Genomic DNA, 22409 nt, shown 5'->3' with positions numbered 1-22409 from the left:
TAACAACCAACCAGTAATTTTGGTGGTATCCGAAACCGTAGAACAAAAATGCATGTCTTCAGTGACCGCCTATTGGCGAAACAAACAAAAACCAGTAAAATGTCGTTCGACAGATTTTTGTCAACGAGAAAAATGAAGACCACTTTTCTCAAACATGACTGGTAATGTAAGAAAGGTAAGCTTTTCTACTCCCTCGTCCACTGCTGGGTTTTTACCGTGAATATTGGCTCTTGGCGTCAAAAATTTCTTATCATGGAATGGACGTTACTAAGAATCTGTTCTATCCGCAATGAAACGGATGAAAGTAAATAAAACAAGTAATAAATTTTTGATGGTTTTCAGCAAAATTAAAAGCCAAAAAAATTAAAAACTAACCAACGCATAGTCCACTCAAGCAGGGCATTTGTTAATTTATTTCCTGTTACGGAGAGAATGACAAACGAACGAACAACGAAAGATCAATTCCTACCAGCCAGTAACTTTGTTTCAAGCCAGCTTATAACTGCAAATAATTCCAATCAACTGCAGACATGCAAGATGCATTGATGACATATCACAATAATCATTCATTCACGATGTAGATAAATTTGTCACATCGACTTCTTTCCATCGAACAATTTTTGACCGATCTTACAATATATTGGTATACGGAGTGTAATATGTAGCGGACGTATTTTAATTGCCAAAGTGAATATATAGCTCACCATAAGCGAATTTTCTTCTACCGCTACTGATTATTTAGTTTCCATCATTTGCAACTTGTTTCATGGATCGTCTGGTCTTACCTAAAAATAGAAAAACAAATGTGTATACTAAGTATTGAAGCAAAACACAACCATTGTACAGAAATGCTATTAATATGTTTATCTTTCTCCATCTGTATCGTGAAGAAAAAACACGTACTTTGTTCGTTATTAAATAAAGACAGAATATTTCCTTAACAAGCAAACAACACTTTTTTTATTGATTTGGAGACGTCAATGGAATATTTTGCATAATTTGTTTTTAAAAAAGCTCAAAAACGTCAACTTTTCCATGGCATTTTATGTTTGTGCTACAACCTACGTGTAAAACGATTTGAGTGTCCTTATACTTGATGGAACTAAAGCTTCCACACAATAATAGCTTCTCCGTTATTTGGTTTCGTAGAAACGAATAATCTATGGCACGCGCCAAAACGGAATATTAAAGTGCCAGGAGAGAAACAAACAAGTAGCATTCACATTGGATGTATGCTCAGTAAGCATCAATCAATCGAACGTAATAAAAAAATTTCATTCCGGAGATCCACAAATTACACATTTTAAGAAAACGCGCTTGAGGTAAAACTACATTAAAGTAGATGGTGCATTCGATTACAGTTTGCAACAAATCTTAAACAGAATGAATCCACCCGCAGATAGTTCAAACCAACAGGTTGAAATGTTACATCGTTTCTAGCCTGTAACGCTGGTGCCATGGGAATGTTTCCTCATACCCGGGAGGTGAAATATCATCAAACGCACAATAAATCATTAGCCCATCCATGATTGGTAAGGGAAACCGAGCAATATTCCTCCACTAGTACGAGTACCCCCGCTGTCGTAAATCATCATGGGGCCGTGAGCTATAAATCGAAGCGGCAAGGCAGACAAAACCCCTGGCGGATGAAATACAAAAATACAATCAAAAACACTTTTGCACCGCGATGAAATCCTCCTCGCACAACAACACTCCGAGATCTGTTACAGTTTTCTCTTCTGCGTTTGCAACCCCGTCACAAAGATGCAAACGTAATAAATAACGTCCCGATAACTGAGGAAACTAACTGCATCAGCCGTATTATTTCCGGAAGCAGCTTTTCTTGAAAGGGGAAAAATAAAAATAAAAACTCCAAAGTGCACCAACGATGTGCAGCAAACGGGAAACGAACTGGCGAGCTTCTGCAAAACGACGGTGGGAGCCATTGCAACAATGTGACGAGTTACACACTAAACCGAACACAGAAACACAGAAAGAAGAAAACGAATAAATCAAGATGGGGGTAAAAAAACGCTCCTACGCTCACCGTTGGCGTTGGCCACGGACTGCCACTGTTGGAGAACGTTCCATTCGAGGTTAGTCCGTGTAAAACCGGGGAAAAGCACTGGCACCAAACTTAACCATGACCCTCAGCTCGGAGCCACCGGAGAAATAGAAGAGAAAAAAACAGCAATCTATCGGTCTTTCCCGCAGCGAACACGGGACGGAAGCAGAAGGACCTTCGTTTTTCAATGAAGTTTTTCTACGCCGGCAAAATGGTCATTTGGAATGATCTGGAACGCGTCACCGATGCGCTCCCACGATGGTACGCCTTTGCTGGTGTGCGGCGGCCCATGCTTGTCGTAGTAATAGGTGCACACATCGGGCACTGCCAGCGAAAAGCGTTCTCCGTTGCCAGTTTTCCACGAGGCACCATGCGCCTCCATAGCTCGACTGTGCGCATGTTTCCATCGGGCTCCTTCGCGCTCGCTCTAAACATCTCTCGGTCGATGCCGTTCCTGTCGGCAGGGAATGTTTTGAAATGGCATGCGGTGTGTGTTTGTGTATGTGTTGGTGTGGCAGCCTCACTGTGTTGTGGATCCGACGTAATGTTTACCACAATTTCCACGCCAACGCATGGTATGACTCTTATTTTACACATGTGCAGCAACACAACAGCGCATAAAGCGTGCTAGCATGAAGCGCTAGCTGAGTTCTTTTATTTTCCTCTAAACCCATCAGAGTGCTTCTCGGTATTACAACGACCAGTAATTTTTGCCGAGTCAGGCAAAAAAGCAAAAAAAAAACTACTTTAAAAGGAAAACTCAATTGCATAAATTTTTAATTGCCCATCCAATCCTCAAGAGATGCAACATGTTTCCAACACAACGCTGTCAGCAATTGCAAATTTCATGGTCAAACGAAGATAAATCGAGTGGGAGATCGTGCTTGGGGTACATTATAACCCAAATCGATCTGCAAAGCCATTTTGTTTAATGTATGCAGCATCATGGATGCAAGTTTGGCAAGTTGTTACGGAAGTGCAATGTGTATTGATTGAAAAGTAAACTTGATGCCTCATTGCATACAATTGAAAAATATACCAAGGCCTTTAAATAAATATATTTAAATCATATTTGATACACTTTGAACGAAATGATATTTTATTTCACATGTTACTATTAAACAAAACATCTCCCAACGTCTTAGTTATTTGAACGAGACTAAATCGAGATTCCATTAGTGCTCAACAAACGTTTGTAGCAAAGAACAATTATTTGAACTTAAAATGAGAACAAACACAATGTTTATAAAAACATGTTGATTTTCAGGAGTTATATGTTAGTTTACACGAGGCGCAAAAGACCGAAAATACTCGCAAAAATATCAGTTTAGCTGTCACTTTTTTCAGTTTAATGTAGACACGAAGCGCACTCAAGGTTGATTTGATTATATAATTGTAAAAAAAAACAGCCGAGAGGCAATGTGTTCATCGAAATTTTATCAACAAATATTATACATCAATATTATACAACAACTATGTTACAACCATACAATCATACACTCGTACTCAATACCAAGTGCACAAATTTTTGCAACCAATTTTAAACTCGTCGCTCGAAAAACGCAATTATAATATTTTAAAAAAATGTGTCAAAAACTATTCGATCATTAATTTCTCTCTGACTTTCCTTATAATCGTTTTAATGCAAGTTTTCTTGATTTAACAATTTGAAGATAAAATTGTGTCAACACGCACACACACACACACGGTAGAACGTTACATTATGCTCTGGGCACGTGTAGTAAAACGTCGTGCTTACATAAACCTCAGAATGGTGCACAACTCGTCGAACTGCTTTCTTCCAGGTGAAACGTTATTTTATTTCCCAAATATTTTTAGCTTCGAGTTCGTCCAAAGAGTTTTGAGCTTCCGTCAGTTCAACGACAAATTTGCCACTGAAAATAGAGCAGCACACATTTCGTAATGAAGTAGTCTCTCTCTCTTTTTCTCTGTTTCCAATATAATCTGTCGGCGATGAGCGTTCGTTGGCACGATAAAACTGCCACCTTTTGAACAAGACCATCCAGCTTCGCGAGCACGGAAAACCACGTCCCAACGAAACGTCGGCAATAACCGTCGAGGCTCTTCTGTGGCGGACAGTTTGGGAGTGCTATGAGGCTACGAACACGTCTTCGAGTCTGTCACGCTTCGATGCGCGTTGCGATTACATTCCTCGAACTTTTTTCTACCATCGCTCATTTGTGGAGGTTTGGTTGCTACTGGGAATAATATGTCTCCACTGCCGAGAAGCTTGATAAAATTACATGTTAAGCAAACAGGCTCTTGGGAGATTAGGAGCATTAAGAAGGTTAAAAATATGCGAAAAGTCTTAGCGGTAAAAAATGGCAAAATAATAAATAATTAATTTTGGATATTATTGACTTTTGAGGAAAATTGACGCCGAGTCGATCAAAGAAGATTAAAGGAACAATACCTATGCCTCATTGACTCATGATTGAACGAACAATAAACACTAGTAACACATGTCCACGTTCAAACCCCATCTGAGGGGGACAAAACCAGTACGCCACAGCATCAAACTTAATTTAGCTTTCATTGCTATTACGAACTTCCGTACGGATTATGTATTTTATTCAACCAAAGGCTTTTATTTACGTTTGTGCGTTGGAGCAGGAAAATATCATCCCACGCGCTTGAACCGCTTCTTATGAAAATTTGCTTTCTATCTTGTCTGAGACGGAAAGAAAAGGCGAACCTTCTAGAGCACGAGGATTGAACGAAATTAGCAGTATAAATGAGTCGTGTATATTATGATGTTTTTAATAGATTTTTATGTGTGTAGGTAGGCGCATCGAAAATGTTTTCAATGAGGAAGAGATAAATTTATTGAAACTGAAAAAAACATGATCTTGGAAGAGAATCAGGAAAGAACAGTATCTTTTTCAGGAAATATTTTTCAAAATCGCTAACCAGATCAATTTTACTTGTTCAGTTTTTAAAGTTGTATTCATATATTTAACATTAATCGATGGAATTGAACCAAAGTTTTGCTTATGATCGGTAGTTTATTGCTGAACACAATAACAAGTAATGCATATGCAAACTGACCATAATTTAATAAAAAAATTCCCAACATTTAATAATAAATTTTTTTTTTTCGTTTCTAGATCAAAAACTATACAAAAACACAAAAAACAGCGTGGAAATTTTTTGAGCCATTTTCTCAACTTGGCTGGACTGTGAAGGGGTTAATCATAAATTTAACCTTTACACCAAACGAAAAAGGACCTTTCACCGGTTAATGGGCGTATACAATAGTGTCGACAACCAAACAAATTTTATCAGTTTGTTTTTACCTGTTCTTCCTCTAATACTTAACGAACCTTCATTTGCGATACCATCCAAAAGAAGAACGCGCGCAACAACACAAAAAAAACACCAGCTTCCCACAGCGAGGTGTGTTACTTGTACTTAACGTGCAAATTTATGCTATGCTGCTACTCCTTCCACTCTCCAAAACAAAAACACGTGCATAATTTTTACCATAAATTCGGCTCGTCATCCCAACTGCCGTCCGGACACATCGTTGTCCTCGATGTTTGCCCAACAAAGCCGTTGCCTAATAGATCTGACGCTTTTCCTTACGGTCACCCAACGGCAGGACCAAAAAAACATACCTACCGTATATTCTAAACCGCAGCACAAGCACGCAAATGATTGCGCCATCGGTGGTAATAGCAAGAACTGCCTACCCAAACATTGACGCCTCGCGAATTTTGCCTCAGCGAAGCAACGAGAACGCCCAGCATGAAGCGCTAATACCATGCCGTTTTTTTTCTTTTACGAGCGATATTGTAGCAGGGATAGAGAATACGCAAGCTCAACCACGGCACGAAACCAATTAAAATAGCACGCACTCTAATGGCTGCAGGTGACACACATCTAACACGCAGTCATGCCGAGATGCTATCCAAATGACTTCACTGTACGTGACGGGACGGTACAGACTCCATCAGCGTTTAGCGGAAATGAACGAAATTCTTAAGCTTCAGCTTTAGAAAAGAGAACAGAAGAAAAGATTGTTGAAAAGTATTCCCAAACAAACAACGTAAATGGCATTTTGATACAATACAAATGGCACAAAACACAAATCATTAAAAACAAGTCGTTTATTTTGAACCCAAGGGCACAAGACCACTTCAAGTCGAACAGACAAGAGAACATTCTTCTTTGGCAACCTCAGATTGTCTTCTATTTTCTTTCTTGAATAACCCAAAGTACGAATTAATTATTGAAAGTGTCGTCTTATTAAGCAGTAGGATAGTTTATTACTTAATTTAGGAAAGATAGAAAAGAAAATAATTTGTAAAATATAAACATTATATTTTCTCGTAAATAAACGTTTTTAAATATACTTTTATTTTAACTCGTCAACTCAATGATACGAGCTGGTTGTTAGTATGTTGAATTCTCTCTAATGCAAGATGAGGAAGGGTTGTGTGTGGTCAAGAAACGAAAATTACTTTGTCTCTTTGCCTTTAAAAAATTGCCGTAACAATTGCAAGTGTGATATTCTGTTGTTAGAATTCACACAAATTTATGATTATTACGTTCCCCTTGGTGATGTTTATTTGGCATTGTCGAGCGTTGATTGTGACGTTTCAAAACACTTTATAATAATGGAGGCAAAACTAACGGAGTTCTGCATGCATCGCAATGCAATCGTTCGCATTGCATCGCTCGATGCAGTTCTGGTGCATCGGGGTAACTACCGGAAATGAACCGGCCGCGCCCTTGCAGCGTCGTCTAGTCCCGGCACCGACGGCGTTGTGCTTGATTTGCTTTGTTATTGTTTCGAACTAGAAGAATGCACGCGACCACGAGGCAAATGACAACGAAAGTCCCGACACCGGAAAGCCGGCAGCTACTGTGTATATATTGCGCCTCGTTAGGAGGTCGTGATTAATCAGGCAAGACGTCACTACTGACGAGCAATTGCTGCCGCTCTGGCGGAAGCGAAAACACACAAAGGAAAGTGAAACCCTTTCGCATGCACGCTCGCAATCGGATCGTGCGCCGTCCTATTCAAACAAAATACTGCCCTTACGATGAAATGTGCTCAAACACCAAACAACAAAGTCTGGCAGGGAAAAGCTTTAAATATTGAAGATTCCTTAGTTTGGGAATATTAGAATATTTTTAAATCTACATTGTTACAAGGGAAAAGAACCAAGATGCACATGAAAAAAAAACTTTAATAATCTTAAATGGAAAGGGAACTTTGAAGAATTTAAGATGCATGTAATTAGCTGTTTTAAGATATTCATTGTGTAATTTACTTAACACTTGAGCCAATCATCGACTTCTATTTGAATCTATTTCGGAAAAACAGAAAAATATGAAAGTAGAGCAAAGCAACAGGAAATCAAAACGGATGAATAAACAAACAGATTATAAAACCTGCATGATATGCTTGCCACACATGTACAATTTCAGCATCTCTACAGAGTACCGGTTTAAACCACATGTTTCAGCAAACGTACATCCAGACATAAATCGCCTGATCTCATTATTAAACAAATATCAAAATCGAAAACAAAAATAATATAAAGGCTGGAAACGTCAATTCGCCAATGTGAATGTACATATGAGCTTAAAAACAGAAGGAACATCAATATACTTCGTAGTTGCTGGAAGAATTCACAACATGTCTGGTTCTTTTAACTCTAGTTGAGCCTTTACCATAGAAGGTATTCTGTTAAAATCCGGTTAAAATTGGCACACAACTGTATTACATTACTTTCTATCCACGTTTGTTGATATATTTCAAACTTTGCGGCAAGTCATTCAACAAGATTATAGAGCTAATTATTTTTCTTACATTTTTTTTTCTTACTTTCATCTCAACTCCAGAGTTGGATCGCCTGTTTTTAGTTGTTCACAATCGCCGAAGGCGGATTCTTCGGAACATTGTTGGCGTTGAGATACCTCAGCATGTTTTTATATTCTTGTTGACAGAATCCCTGCATATTTCACTACTCGCGCTTCAAAGCAAATTAGTGTCCCTTCCTCTGCTTAGCCTGAATTCAATCTCTCGCTTTCTCCAATCCCTTGAACACATTTCAGGAATGTAAATCATCAGCAAAAAACCACACGCTACTCTGGCTCTAGTAAGCACGGCGAGGACCTTGAAAACTACTTACAATATGTAAGTCCATAGAGTGGTGGCTAGCTTTAGATGACCGAAAGCGAGGTATTACATGAAGTTACCTCCCGTTTTGATCTGCCTCGAACAGCGCACCTCGAAGCCCATGGGAAACACAGGGAAACAACGTGCGCTTGAGACGAATGAACAAGTATTTTGATAGCTAAATCGTCCTTGCAAATATGTCGTTCAAACACATACTCATCAACAATCCTCATCGAGCAATTGTTAGTACTCGTCCTTGGGAACTCAAGTCGATTGCTAGATACTTACAATTTTTATGAGAATCGATAATCTTTTCGTATACGTTTCGACGATATTCGGAGCAGTGAATGTTGTTCAATGCGTCCACTTTTATAAATATGTTTTACAGAGGGAAAGCAAATGGTATTTAAAAATAAATAGAATTGATTTCTAACAAAACGTCTTAGAATTCATTAGCAAAAATCTATTTTCATTGTACGATGAGACAAAAACACTAACGCGAGACATAATAGTTTCTCCAAAACCCGGCAAAGGTCGGTCAATCTTACACGGGCGAAAAATTCAAGACGAACCTGCTTACATCACATCGGCAACTGACGTCATACTAGCAGCTACTCATTAATTAGCATAACTTGTGAAGCACCACCCTACCACCCGTTCCTCAACACCATAACCACAAACTATCGATTCCGTAGTATGGGTATTTAGGGATCACGGGGATTGATTGATCATTTTAGTTCGTGCGCAAGCCGAATGTTTCACATGAATGAACACATTCCGCTTCCTAGGCCACCGGGTAGCTTTTCCTAGTTTCATTCAAAAAATCCAGACACGCAAAAATAACCAACATCGCCAACAAGAAACCGAAGGTCCGCATGCGAAGCACCAACCAACAGCACCCACACCACAAAGCAAGCCACCACATTTTCCAAGTGACGTTGAGTGCAGTAGTAGCTGGTGGCGTCTTTGGAGGTAATTAAATTTTCCACGCGGCAACAGTGGGCCACAAGGCTGGACGCAAAAAAAAGATGGATATGCATGCTCTTTCAAAAGGGTAATCAAGTGACAGTGATAGAACATGGAACCAATATGCGGCTACTTCTGTGTTGCAGCCGCGGACAGCTGTTTGCACGGACGCCACATGGCGACAAGCGGATCCGACGAAGAAGCAAAAGTGTTGGATGACCGTATGCTAACGAGTTTCCCCCTTGCAGATATTTACACCAAGGAAGGTTGCCGATGAGCGGAAGAACGTGCAAAAGGCGCAACATCAGCGACACATGGCGATTGGCCAGTGTTATATATTCCATCCCAAACAAAACACGCGCTTCGAGGTAAAGTTACATATCAGCACATCGTATTAGCGCTGAGGCGTTTATCAATTCAACTTCTCCTATTAACAACCAGCAAATGGGGTGGTGGTAGTGTTAGTTTGAACACGGAATGGAATGTCAACCTATATTTACGTGGGCAAAATTATTTACAGAAAAAGACCATTAATAGTTGTAAATAGAAGCAATTTGTAATCACAACAGACAATGTTACAATGTTACAAATGAAGCTGTTTGTTAACTTTTATGTTGATATATTGATTGATAATTCATGATAAAACTCTATTAAAGAACGTTCATGTTTCGTAGCAATTTAATACAATAGCGTAGTTTCAAAAAGAGTGTCTTCAATTAAAGTCAACACGCACATGCGACTCCTACAAAATAAAATTATTCGAGCTATTCGTCCATTATCGTTTTAGTATGTAATGAATTATATATAATACGGGCCTTTTTTTAAACTAATGCAACTTACAAAAAGGAACAACTGCCTGCGTTCGTCAATATATTCATTTTCGATTAGAAATTCGTGAAAATTCCAAATAAATGTTTGGCGAACGCTGACGCGAAAAATATCCTCCGTCCTATACGAATATTTACGGTTTACGTTCTACGTTCTCGTTACATAGACGACCGTCGAGACGAGACGATCTGAACTCGGCGATAATTTATGCTTCATTTATTGTACATGAAACGGTTGAATCAATTTATATATATTTATGAAAACCTGACCTTTCAAATAATTTACCGTATAGAAAGCCGTTCATCATTTATAGTTATTTTTTTGTTGCTATAATAAAAACGCAACCCGTGAAGTTCATTCTAAAACACTACACTAACAACAACCCAAATGGCTTCTTCACGTCATCAAAATCATTTAAGTTCATAGTCAAAAATCAATCATTGATACTAATAATTCTTTTAATGTCCGATGTTGAATTCAAACGGTACGTTGATCCAAACTCGTGAACATTTCGTTATCTCGACTGCCAACATACATTCAATTTTAACATTCCTAATTAAATCTTGAATTTTAGAACAGAGTAAACCCGTTATAAAGCCAACACAGCCAACAGGTACTAACAACACTTTGTTGTATTACTAACTTACTATACTAACAGGCTTTGTTTCCATAAAGAACCACAAATTAGTGTTTTTGTTCGGAACTTGTTATCACGCCAAATTTATCGCGAAGAGGCCCTATGGTGGCCCGCGCAGCCCTTTTATCCCCTTCGTGGTCTGGCTCCCCCTGTCCCATTGACTGCTGGTGCAGCTGACAGCGACGGTGTTGTGATAAAAATCTAATCGCCACATCCACCCTTAAATATGCTAAAATTAATCTCGAAAGATTCGAAACATAATAAAAATAATATATTTATGAATAAAAAAATGGTGAGCTTTTGGTGTTCTTGAAAAAAAACTTCTCAAATTTGCGCCTCGTTTATCATAGTACTGAACCGATCGCGTCCTTTCGGTGACGTTGTTGTGAAACCTAGTTGCGTTAATTGTTGCGCCGCATTTTAAACTGCGTCGCACTCGGCGCGAAAGCATCCGATGTTGCTGCGCTATTGGACTCTCTAATGCGCACATATGTATAGTAAGACGCACGATTAGGGCCAGGGGAAACCCGATCCACGAGGTAACGTAGGGTGGCGAACACGAAATGTGAGGTCTTGACATCGCTGTTCGAGTAAGCGTGAAGACGGCACACGGCAGCAGACAGCTTCCCTGTGCGTGTAAAAGCAATGCGGATGTTCTCACACGATAGACACTGCTGGGGGAAACGAAAAAAGTGATTCCCGTCTTATCGGTTCATTTTTATTTTTCTTATCGGACACAAACCGCCGCAGGGCACAATCTTTCTTTTCCGTGTGCCTGCCCTGGAGGAAATCAGTGGTTCGTTAGGTTCGATCAATACCAAAACAAATACTACAATTTAGTAGACATCACACGAGTGAGCTTCTTAGCAACGAGAGGAAAAAAGGAAAAGAGCTCTAAAATTCACACAGTTCAGGGTTAAATGCTTCATTTCGTGGTGCCCTGCGTTCGCCATTAACGGTTATCAAATTTCCCGGCGACAACGAACTGGACATTGACCAGAGGGTAGATTGGCGAAAGAAGTCACTGCAGGGCTTCAGCGCTTGAAAGTCGATTCATTTTCTGCTGCCGTGCTACACTCGACCCAACAGTTCAAAACTCCACCATGGAAAACCAACGGCTGCGAGCAAATACAACCGTTATTTTTGGCAACCACAAGAAGCGGCGACAGAAAGAAGGTGCGATGGTCAATAAAAATGTTGAAAACGAAACATGAAGCGCGTCAACGGTGACTCAACGTGGCCGTTAGCATGACCGGCGACGTTTGCTCTACAGCCGAGCGACGACAAGGTGGCCGCCTTGCTTTTGCTATCCAACAAACATTTCGAGGTGCACAACCCGACTTGCACGAAGTGTATGATTTACGGTGAGGTCATTTTAGCTAGATGGAGAGACGAAAGCAGCACATTCGAAGCTGCTGCCACTTAAGTCAAGGAGAAAGAAGTTGTTCGCACTATTACCCAGACACAATCGTGTGATGCAAACTGACACGTGCCGGACATTGAAGGCATATCATTTTTTCTTATCTGTGTTCGTAGGAAAACGCGAATGTACGCACGCATTCGTCTAGCGATTATATGTAGAGTTTCGATGGCAAACAATTGTTGTCAAAAATCGAATGTCAAATGAAATCACATCAATCGAAAGCGCGGCGCCTGATAAGATAGAGAGGAGGTGTTACTGTTCAGTCGTAAAGCCTTTTCAATTAATTAATACTGGTGACGAAAAAACACATTCAGAAGATATTTTTTAAGTAGTAGAACAGAACATGTTGCAATAGATTTTTGAAAGTATATTGAGCTGCTTGAGAAACAATTTGAGGGCGGTTATCATTTTCTTCAACCCTTATCAGTTTCTAGCAACGTTATACGTATATATCAGGAAGCAACACTATCTGACCAAGTTGATGCAATTTTTTGTGTTATTTTTGTTATCAAACAAACCTGTGCAGTGGTAACTGTGCATCTGTGAACGTGATGCGTCCATGTGGAACCTATTCACTGCGAACACGCTAATGGACAGTTGAAACGATGTCGAGTCTGTTTACATTAATATAGCGAATGACAAACTACGAACCATGTGGCAAAAATGGGGAGCCATGTGTTTTTTTTATCTAGTCCACAACTATTTCAATACAACGTTCTAGTGAGGATTCATTTGCTCTACCCTCAAATAGCAGGCCATACTTTAGTCCTTAGCAACGAAATAAACACCTGCGGAGTTCTAAGAAGTTTCAATGGAAACGAAATATAAATGGGACAATGAAGAACAACTCCCTAGCAACGGGTGATCTTTCATGGTAACTATCTAACGTCAAATAACAGGAATAGCCGTGGCAACAAAGATCTACTCACTACTTTACAAGGCCAAGGAATGTTTCTTTCGCAACAGTTTTTACATTGGTTTTTTGATAACATGTTTAATGTTTATGGTTATTCTTTGAAACACCTCTCCATCACTTCGGTTTCTCGGTTATGCCTTATAATTTGTAAGCCATATAATTTGTTGAAACAACATTCAACCGATATTTCGAGACTCTCGAAAAAGAAGGTTGAAAAGTGATTAAATTGACACACTATTGGATTCTAGTGTTAAATGTAGGGTAAATGTCTTGTGCAAATAACACCAGTTTAACATAATTTAAGCGATGATTAAAATCTCCTCTTCATTGAAGTATTTTTCCGCCAACAGCGACGCAAATAAAACGGAATAGACGCGGTGGAGTGGGATTATATCAGATCTGGCTCCGATCCACCCTTCCACTAAGCCGGTGCAACAGCGTAGGCCAACTTAATCCTCACCGGGTACCATCGTCCACAAACCTGATCGCAATCGATGAAGGGTTCGTTGCCGACTGCAAGAAGATAATCCTAGCAACCAGACCAACAAGCCGAAGCACCTGGCAATGGAACATTCTAGACACGCAACCGAACCTCCGCAACGTTCCATCTTGAAACGCGCTGTAGTGGTTTTATCAATGCACAATGTCAGCCACCACATCCGAGTGGGCCAACCGCTCCCAACCTAGCACCAACTGGTAGAATCGGTTTTCCAACCGTGACCACTATGGAAATGCGGGGCGAAACTAGATACACGTGACAAGCAACCAGTATCTTTAATTTTCCATTTGAGAAGCTACCCGAACGGCCAATGTTCGGGGGGTCGGTCGTTCCTCCCTTTCTGGTACATCTAGGCTAGTTTGGATGTGAATTATGGTGTGGAGAAGAAAATGAGACGTTGGCGTGGAGGACGTGCCACTATCTCGCATTACAGCGACGTTGAGATCGTAGGCAACCTTCTTTCCAGCACACACTTAGCACTGGTGGTGTGGTTAAAGTATCTGGCTGGCCACGTGACCTCCGTGAGCCGCAAAATAAACTCATGGCCAAAAGCAAAACGACTGCTGCGGGTGTGTAAGGCTTCAGTAGCTCGTGCCGACAAGGGTTGCGTGGCGAACTGGAAGCACACGGTCGGGGTCCCACTTTGAATTGTTTTAAAGTTCACCTATTTGTAGCCACTTTGTCGATAAGCATTACACCCGAGGGTAATTAAAACATCCGTGCCATAAAAACCAGAACACAAACAAACCCTCCTCGCGTACAACCGAAGCCAATGCCCCGGGTGGGGCGCTTCTTGGTTCCGGTTCCGGTCGCAAGCTGCGACTCTATGAATAGAAGCCCCAATGGGATGGCGGTAGTTAATCGGGAGACCATAGCAAAACCGTAGTGGGGGGTTATGTCACCCAAAAGGCGAAGGTATTCGTCGATCATGCACAGTGAGTATATTTACCTGAACAACAAACCGCCTCCGTTGTTGTCCACCTCCTGCTTCCCTGCCAGAAGTCACCTACCGCGACTTCTACTGCGTTGAGGCTAGCCTCAACGGAGGAGACGGCGACGATGACGACGACGACGGTGAAGTGGCTGCTGTTGAGTGAGCGGCCATATTTGATTTCGTTGTTTCCTTTCACTGGTTATTCTCGTATGCGGGACGTGTGTTTGGACGTTTTGGGGAGAAGATTCACCGAACTTCTTGGCCGTTTCTGCTGCCGTTCCGGGGGCAGACAAACAGGCAAAGAATCAAATGCAAAATGTTCACACTTTTCACACACTGACGTGAGGAGGATGCACTTTTCTACTAATATTATTTTCTTATTTCCTTTCACCCGGCACTCGATAAGTAAACTGTTTCAATCAGTGCCACAACACCACTGGACACAGCATTTCATTTTTCTCCTCTGATAAAATGAAGCAAAGAAAACAAACTATTACCAAACAAAAGATGTTACACGCTCGATTGGGCAGCGTTGCTCCACGGAGATCAGCCGGATTGGAAAAACTTCATGCCCACCACCGTGGACAAGGGTATCGGAAGAAAACTGCTGCTTCTTCTAGCATCTGCCCTGCTATATCTGCCGACACACTGGTTTTCTTTTCTTTCGAGACACGTCGAAAAATGCTTTTGCTAGCGAAACATTTTTCTGCGATGTTTGCGATGCGTTTTAAGGTATCTCTCACTATCTCTCGTTTGCGTCGATTCTCTCACAGCCCCTTCGCTAACTCACTCACTCGCCAACCCGATCTGGTGCAGCACGAAAAGGATGCCAAAGAAGGTGGGAGAGCATAAACAATCTGCTCTTCCAACTTGCAACGTCAATAAAGACAGCTGTAATGTGGCGCAGGAAAAATGGAGCAAACAAAAAAAGAAACCAAGAAATACGCCTCTCCGCAAAGACACTGTTTGGTAATGGACGGTCGGAGGTGATGAATTTCGCAATGCAGAAAACCTCCGACGGAAGGTTAGAAAGGCTTATTTTACCGTGAAAAACGCCACACTGTTAGTTTGGAAACCGTGAAAAATAGCTCGCGATGAATGGGTGGCATGGTGCAGCTGCATCGGGTGTTGTGTAATTTGACTTTCTTCGTCGAAGGCCATCCTCGTCGGGATTAGCCACCGTTTTGCTATCTTATCTTTTTTTCGTTTCTTGATGTAACTGAGGTGCCGAAAGTTACATGTATCTTTTCCTTGCTTTACGAAATACCTGTTCCCTAGCAAACGTATCTAAGTGCAGTAACATCGGTTTTCTGCAGCACGGAAATGCACACGTATTTATTTATTTGCTCACAGATGATAGAATTAAGTACACTTACATTTCCCGCATTCACACCACTCTTGGGAAATATGAAAAAACCATCACAAGAAAAATTATAGGTTGCTCTATTCACTGAAACTACGGCTTTCCACGACCACGACGACGACGACCTCTTTCGTTCGACAGTTTCATCTGGAATAGTGTTGGCAGAATCGAGATTTGGAAGACTTGAAGATTCGATCGCTAGACGGATTCGAAGATTCGAATCCCATCTGACGGATTCTAAAAATTTGATTCGATTGGGATTCGAATCAGATTTGATTTGTTTGGGACTCGATTTGATTCGCTCCAGACACGAGGTGAGTCAAATTAGTCACGCAACGAGTCGATCTCACAAACAGTGTGATTGATTTCAGTTTACTCAACTCAGACGCTGAATGAAATGGATTTGCCATATGGCCATATTGAATCTATATAGATTGAGTTTTTTGTGCAATTTTACGAACTTAGGTTCCAGACAATTTTTAAGAAAGAAATACAGTAGAACGTCGATTATCCGAGGTATTCTACTAGCACTACTACCCTCCAGTAACAATGATTCAAACCAGGACTTGATATTCATTTTTACCGGATTTTGAATAAAACTATCACATCGTTTTCATATGTTAGTTGATTTTCAAGATCAACAGAACTACTTACAGCGGTGAAGCTCACCTCGAAAATGTGTGTCATTACGAAAAATCCAGATTTGATGGGGATTCAGATTAGAATAAACGATTTCCAGTACGGAATTGATTGGTTTACATCGTCTCGCGACTGTTTGATGGATTGGGATTCGGATTTGGGGATTCGATGTACCCACCACTAGAGCGAAGTAGCAGAGCTCCAACAAGCTTAAAAAACCTTGGTCACATTTTGAAATAATTGAGGGTATTATGATTGGGAGCGCGGAAACGATAAACTTCTCGACGCTGGCCCATACAAAAGGTAAACAACACTTTGAAAAAAGCGAAAAAATGGCTGGGCGTCTCGACGATCCAAAACGACGCCACCTGCGTGTCGAGACGATGCGCGGATACGAAACGACGCGCGTCGTTATCGTCGAGCAGTTTCAAGCACCTCCTGGTCGATGGATCTCTATAGACCGTATTTGTCCGAAGCATATGTGGGTTCTATGGATCTTGGTATTTACCAAGAACATGATAATTCAGGATGCACTTTTCATATCAACGTTGTGTTTAGACAAGTCACTTTGATTTATTTAGCCATTAAGCCATAGTATAAAACACACCAATAACTCGATCGTTTTGAAAATTGATTAAAAATCAAAGTGCTCGAAACTTGTTAAAAACTATATATTTATATACCTTGAAATACTTGTATAAATACCCAGGTTGCTATTCGAGCAAATATGCGGAAACTTTCGAGCAATAACGCGGAACTGGATCATAATACCCTCAAATGACTGAAAGAGCTAATTTGTTGATAACTTTTTAGTGCCTCGGTCAATTTCAGCAACAGACCCCTCAAATGAAAGGTCTTTTAAAGGCAAATAACGGTAAAAGAGTAAATGAGGCCCCGGCCGCCATGTTTTCGATCGTGGCTACACCTCTTGTGGACGTTTAAACTGAATGTATGCAATTGGTGATACATTAATTCGTTAAATTCAACCTACGAGTATTTGAACCGTAGTGTGTACCGTTAATTTCGGCTACGCAATCAACCTACGGGTGCGGTATGAGGGGGGCCCACGGGCCCCCCTTATTTCTTAAAAGTATAACAAACTCTCTTTTTCGGTAGACCTAGCGCAGTCCGCTCGCTGCGCTCGCTGCGGGCGCGCCGCCGTTTCCAACTCATTTCTTCGGCTAAACTCATTGCTTCATGCTGTCCATCATGTGTGGTATAGTTTAGTTACTAGTAACTTAACATTTAAAAGTATATTAACCCGCATTAAACCTCCACTGGGTGATTAGTTTAAACCGTTATGTTCTTTTAAGCGAACCGTTAGCGTTCAAAAATTCGAAACGAATGCATGTGTCGCGCTTTGCATAGCTTCAGGCGCTTAATGTGAACCAGCAGGAAGAGGATAATCTAGCCCGGGGCCTCATTTACTCTTTTACCCAAATAACTTGATACAACAAAGATTCTACCTCGATTCTTAGTTTATGAAAGAAACGGTATAATCCCAAATGAAGCCCCCCCGTCGCCGCATCGTCGTCATTTTTTCCACATGTGCGCCTGAAAGTATGCAATAGGTGGCACATCAATACAGTTTGAATATTTGAACAGTTGAATTTCCGTTAGAAACTGTAATAACTTGAACTAATCGGTAAAACTGAGCAAGATGTAGATCATAAACCAATGAGTTGGACTGAAGAAATGAGTTTGAAACGGCGGCGCGCCCGCAGCGAGCGCAGCGAGCGGACTGCGCTAGGTCTACCGAAAAAGGGAGTTTGTTATAAATTTGTGAAATAAGGGGGGCCCGTGGGCCCCCCTCATACCCCACTCCTAGGTTGATGGCGTAGCCGAATTTGATACACTCATGTAAGTAATGCATGAGGGAGTTTATGTTATACATCCTTTCCAGTATAATCATCATCTTTAATTTAACGAGAATTCAATTCAAACGGTTCACACAACGGCACGTTTCACCAATTGCATACCTTTACGGTGCATCCGCTCACAAATGGTGTAGCCACAACAGCGATTTCGGCTGGGGGGGCTTCATTTGGGATTTTACCAAAGAAACATTAGAATCGGATGTAGGTACAGATACCTTGGTTGCTCATTTCTGCTGAAATTACCAATTTGTTAAATTTTTTTGGTAAAATCCCAAATGAGATCCCCCGTCGCCGCATCGTCGTCATTTTTTCCACGGTTGCGCCTGAAAGTTATGTAATAGGTGGCACATCAATTCTGTTTGAATATTTGAACCGTTGAATTTCCGTTAGAAGCTGTAATGATTTGAACTAAGCCCATTACCATTCTTACCGCACCTCTAGGTTGATTGCCTAGCCAAATTTTCATAAACCCATGCAAGTGTGATAGAATCACCTCGACTATACATATTATTGCATAAACAACAGGCGCTGGTTGGCGCAAACCAATTGGTTAGCATACGAAGGGTTTACCAACAAGCTAGCTGGTAAACAAGAGGTAAACGCACTCAAAGTGCAGCGTAGGCTATGTACTAGCTCGCACCGGAAAGCCACCCTTTACCACTTTGACCAATCATAACACAAGTTGACATCATCTAGCCGAGTCAACTATTTCGGCAACCGTCACAAACACTTTCCTAAAAACCGTGTAAAATCGTTCAAAAAGTTGGTATAAATAAAGAACCGATAGTTGGACAAAAGAGCCAGTTCATCGGAGATAATGATAAATTAAACCTCGTGTCTATTTATTGATTTCTCCCGGAACGTCGAAGTCCCCCTACCCGAGGTAAGGCCCGACGCTTCCCAACGTTCCGTACCGTGTATTTGGGAAAACACCTTAAGTGTTTCCATGCTGTCCGGTCAGCAGAGTCCGCCCGCGACTCATGTGCGCGATAAAGTTCTAAACGTTTGAAGTCCGCGACGCAGCAAGTCTACCACCTCCACCATCTACCACATGGCGACCGTGACGGTGTGATGGGAATCCGTGATGTGCATACTGAGAAAGAACGAGTCAAGTGATTAAAAAGACTCGAATCATCGTGACGACTGTTCAGTGTGATCACTAATGGGAACCATCATAGAACAAGAGAACAATATGAACCTTGATGGTTGAGAGTGCAGAAAAGTTCAGTAAATAGATGCAGTGAGTGAGCTAAGTGACCTTAAGTGAACCATATGGTTCAGGTCATGAAAAAAAAGAGCCGTGCTTATTATATTGGTAGCAATCTTTCTTACGGATAGATTGTTAAAATACACCTATAAACTACTGGTAGCCCAGGAAAGACGCTCTGTACGACTTTTGACGCTTCCCAAATAAAATAGTGAAATGGACACAAGATGCCAAAGGGAAGCTAAAACGATGAAAAAAGTGAAAAAAAAACCCAGACTATAAGTGAAAAAAAAAATCCGAGACTATAAGTGAAAAAAAAACCGGACTAAAAGTGAAAACAAATTGTGCCCGTTTGCACAAAACCCCTATGGAGAACCAGCGACAAGCGGAGAACCAGCGGCAAGCGAGGAACTAGCGGCAAGCGGAGGACCAGCGACAAGCGGAAGACCAGCGGCTTGTGGAGAACCAGCTGATATGCAGAAATCGAAGCAGTGCAGAAATCGAAGCAGTGCAGGCCCGAAGCAGTGCAGACCTGAAGCAGTGGCAGCCTGGAAGACTAGTAGCAGCCGTCAGCAGAAATGACGAATGATGACTTTACCAGCAATAGCAGTCTATCGGCGCAGAACACCGGCAGCACAATGCGTAAAAGATAAGTAAAAAACAAAAATGTACGTTTTTCCCTCTGAATATGACGCAACCGCAAGAAGATCTGAGAAAACTAGAAAGGCTACTCGATAGAATCAAAGATATTACCAAACGCCATAGAAAGGTTACTTTAAAGGTAATTAAGAATACAGCTGATGAAACGTATAAAAATTTGCAGTACTTTTTATTGAAACATGAGAGCAAATATAAAGACAGTGAGGTTACAGAGTATATGCTCAAAGCAAGGAATTTCATTACAAAAATAACAGAGTTGATCAATCTTCATTTGTCTAAGCCACAACACGTGCAATTTAAAACAATAGTACATTGCATAATAAACCTTCTTAAAAGACACAAAAAAGTCAGAATGGCGACACTTACAGAAACGCTAAATGTTATCACCAATCTCGTACCAAAGTACGATGGTAACGCCGAATCGTTAAATAACGTGATAAGAGCATTGACAGCATGTAAAGATCTTGTTTCTGATGCAAACCGAAATGTACTGATCCAAGTGATACTATCCAAATTCGAAGGAAAGGCAAGTCAAATATTTACAGCGGTTCCGACAACCATCGACGCTATCATTGACAGCCTTAAGCAGAAATTCTCGGTTAAAACAGAACCTCAAACAATTATTGCCAAGCTTTCAATTTCGAAACAAAGAAAGGATTTCGCTAGTTTTGCAGACGAAATAGAAAAACTAAGCGCAAAGCTCGAACTAGCATATGTGGAAAACAAAGTCCCACAAGATGTTGCAAAGACTCTAGCAAATAAGGCGGGAATTCAAGCTTTGGTTAATGGTGCTAAAAATGAAGACACCAAAAATACCGTTAAGTTTTCAAAATGCGAAAACTTAGCAAAAGCAATACGAGTTGCGACAGAAAATGAGGACACCATTGATAGTGTGGAACGCACCAATGTTTTTTATGCGAGTAGAACCAATAACCAGCATAGGAACAACAATGGATACCAAGTGGACAGATACCGTCAAGACAGAAGGTCAATCTTCAGAAACGGAAGAGGAGGTAGAGGAAGAAGTGCACGTTGCCAAAATTGCAACCATGCACATAATCAATATCCATCTAACCTATCCAATACCTTCAACCCCCCTGAAACAAGCAATCAAAACCGCGGAAAAAACATTCCGTACAGGCAAAATAATTCCGGTCGTGGAAGAAACCATAATGCCTACGTTGCAGAAGCAACTAAAATGCACCAAGAACATACCAATAACGGACAGAACCACCCTTTAGGAGGAGAATTGGGGCAGCTTACACAATAAACGTAACTGTCTCAAATTTCGTAAACATCAAATTGAAATTTTCAGACAGTAGATGTACCCTATTGGTAGATACCGGTTCTGATATATCCATAATTAAAGCCTCAAAAGTAAAGTTGGACCAAATTTGCTATCCAACCGAAAACTGTTCTATCAAAGGAATAGGCGAAGGGCTTGTAAAGTCGATAGGTAGTACTCACACTACTTTAGATGCGGAAGGAAAACATATCCCAACCACTTTTCAAGTTGTTGGTAAAGATTTTCCGATACCAACGGATGGTATATTGGGAAGAGATTTTTTTAAAAGATATCAATGTAAGCTAGACTACGAGTTAGGAATATTATTTTTTAATTTTGAAGATGAAACAATCAGTATACCTATAGAAGATAATGTAAATGGAGCCATACTGATACCACCAAGATGTGAGGTGATAAGACGTATCAGTACGCTCACAAAGTATACAGATCCCCGGTGGCAAAATCAGCATGCTTTCTCATTCTGGCGGAATCAATTGTCAATTGAACAGAATGAGAAAGTATGCTGATTTTGCCACCGGGGATGATCAAGTAGTAGAACCCAAGGAACTTACAGAAGGAGTTTTGCTTGGAGGTAGTATCATAAATAAAAATTATCCATACGTAAAAATTATCAATACATTAGAAAAAGCAATATTATTAAAAGATTTAAATATAGATTCAGTACCATTACAAGAGTACACGATTTACAAAGCTAATTTTGGATGTAAGCAAAATGATTATAGAATCAATGCCGTTAAAAAGCAAGTAAAAACGGGTAATATATCAACAAAAGGCAGAGATGCGTTCGAAAAACTCATTTCAGAGTACAACGACATTTTTCACATGCCTGAAGAAAAACTAACGACGAATAATTTTTACGAGCAAACAATTCAACTGCAGGACAAAACGCCTGTGTACATACCTAATTACAAGCAAATCCATGCTCAAGGAGCGGAGAT

General features: G+C 40.7%; 2 protein-coding genes across 2 annotated transcripts in view; one reads left to right on the top strand and one right to left on the bottom strand.

Annotated features, from left to right (window-relative positions):
- The window catches only part of LOC131281888 (uncharacterized), a 35562-nt gene extending 20686 nt beyond the window's left edge, over positions 1-14876 (bottom strand). The window contains exon 1 of the mRNA XM_058311250.1: positions 14435-14876. The gene's annotated coding sequence lies outside the window, so the exon portion shown is untranslated. The remainder of the gene's footprint in view (positions 1-14434) is intronic.
- Positions 1-22409, top strand: part of LOC131293584 (uncharacterized) — a 66317-nt gene that overhangs the window by 7787 nt on the left and 36121 nt on the right. The gene's annotated exons all lie outside the window — the stretch shown is intronic.

The sequence above is a fragment of the Anopheles ziemanni genome, chromosome 2 (assembly GCF_943734765.1).
Source record: "Anopheles ziemanni chromosome 2, idAnoZiCoDA_A2_x.2, whole genome shotgun sequence".
In the NCBI taxonomy this organism is placed as follows: domain Eukaryota; kingdom Metazoa; phylum Arthropoda; class Insecta; order Diptera; family Culicidae; genus Anopheles; species Anopheles ziemanni.
The sequence above is the reverse complement of the archived record's forward strand: the minus strand, read 5'-3'. Positions and strand labels throughout refer to the sequence as shown.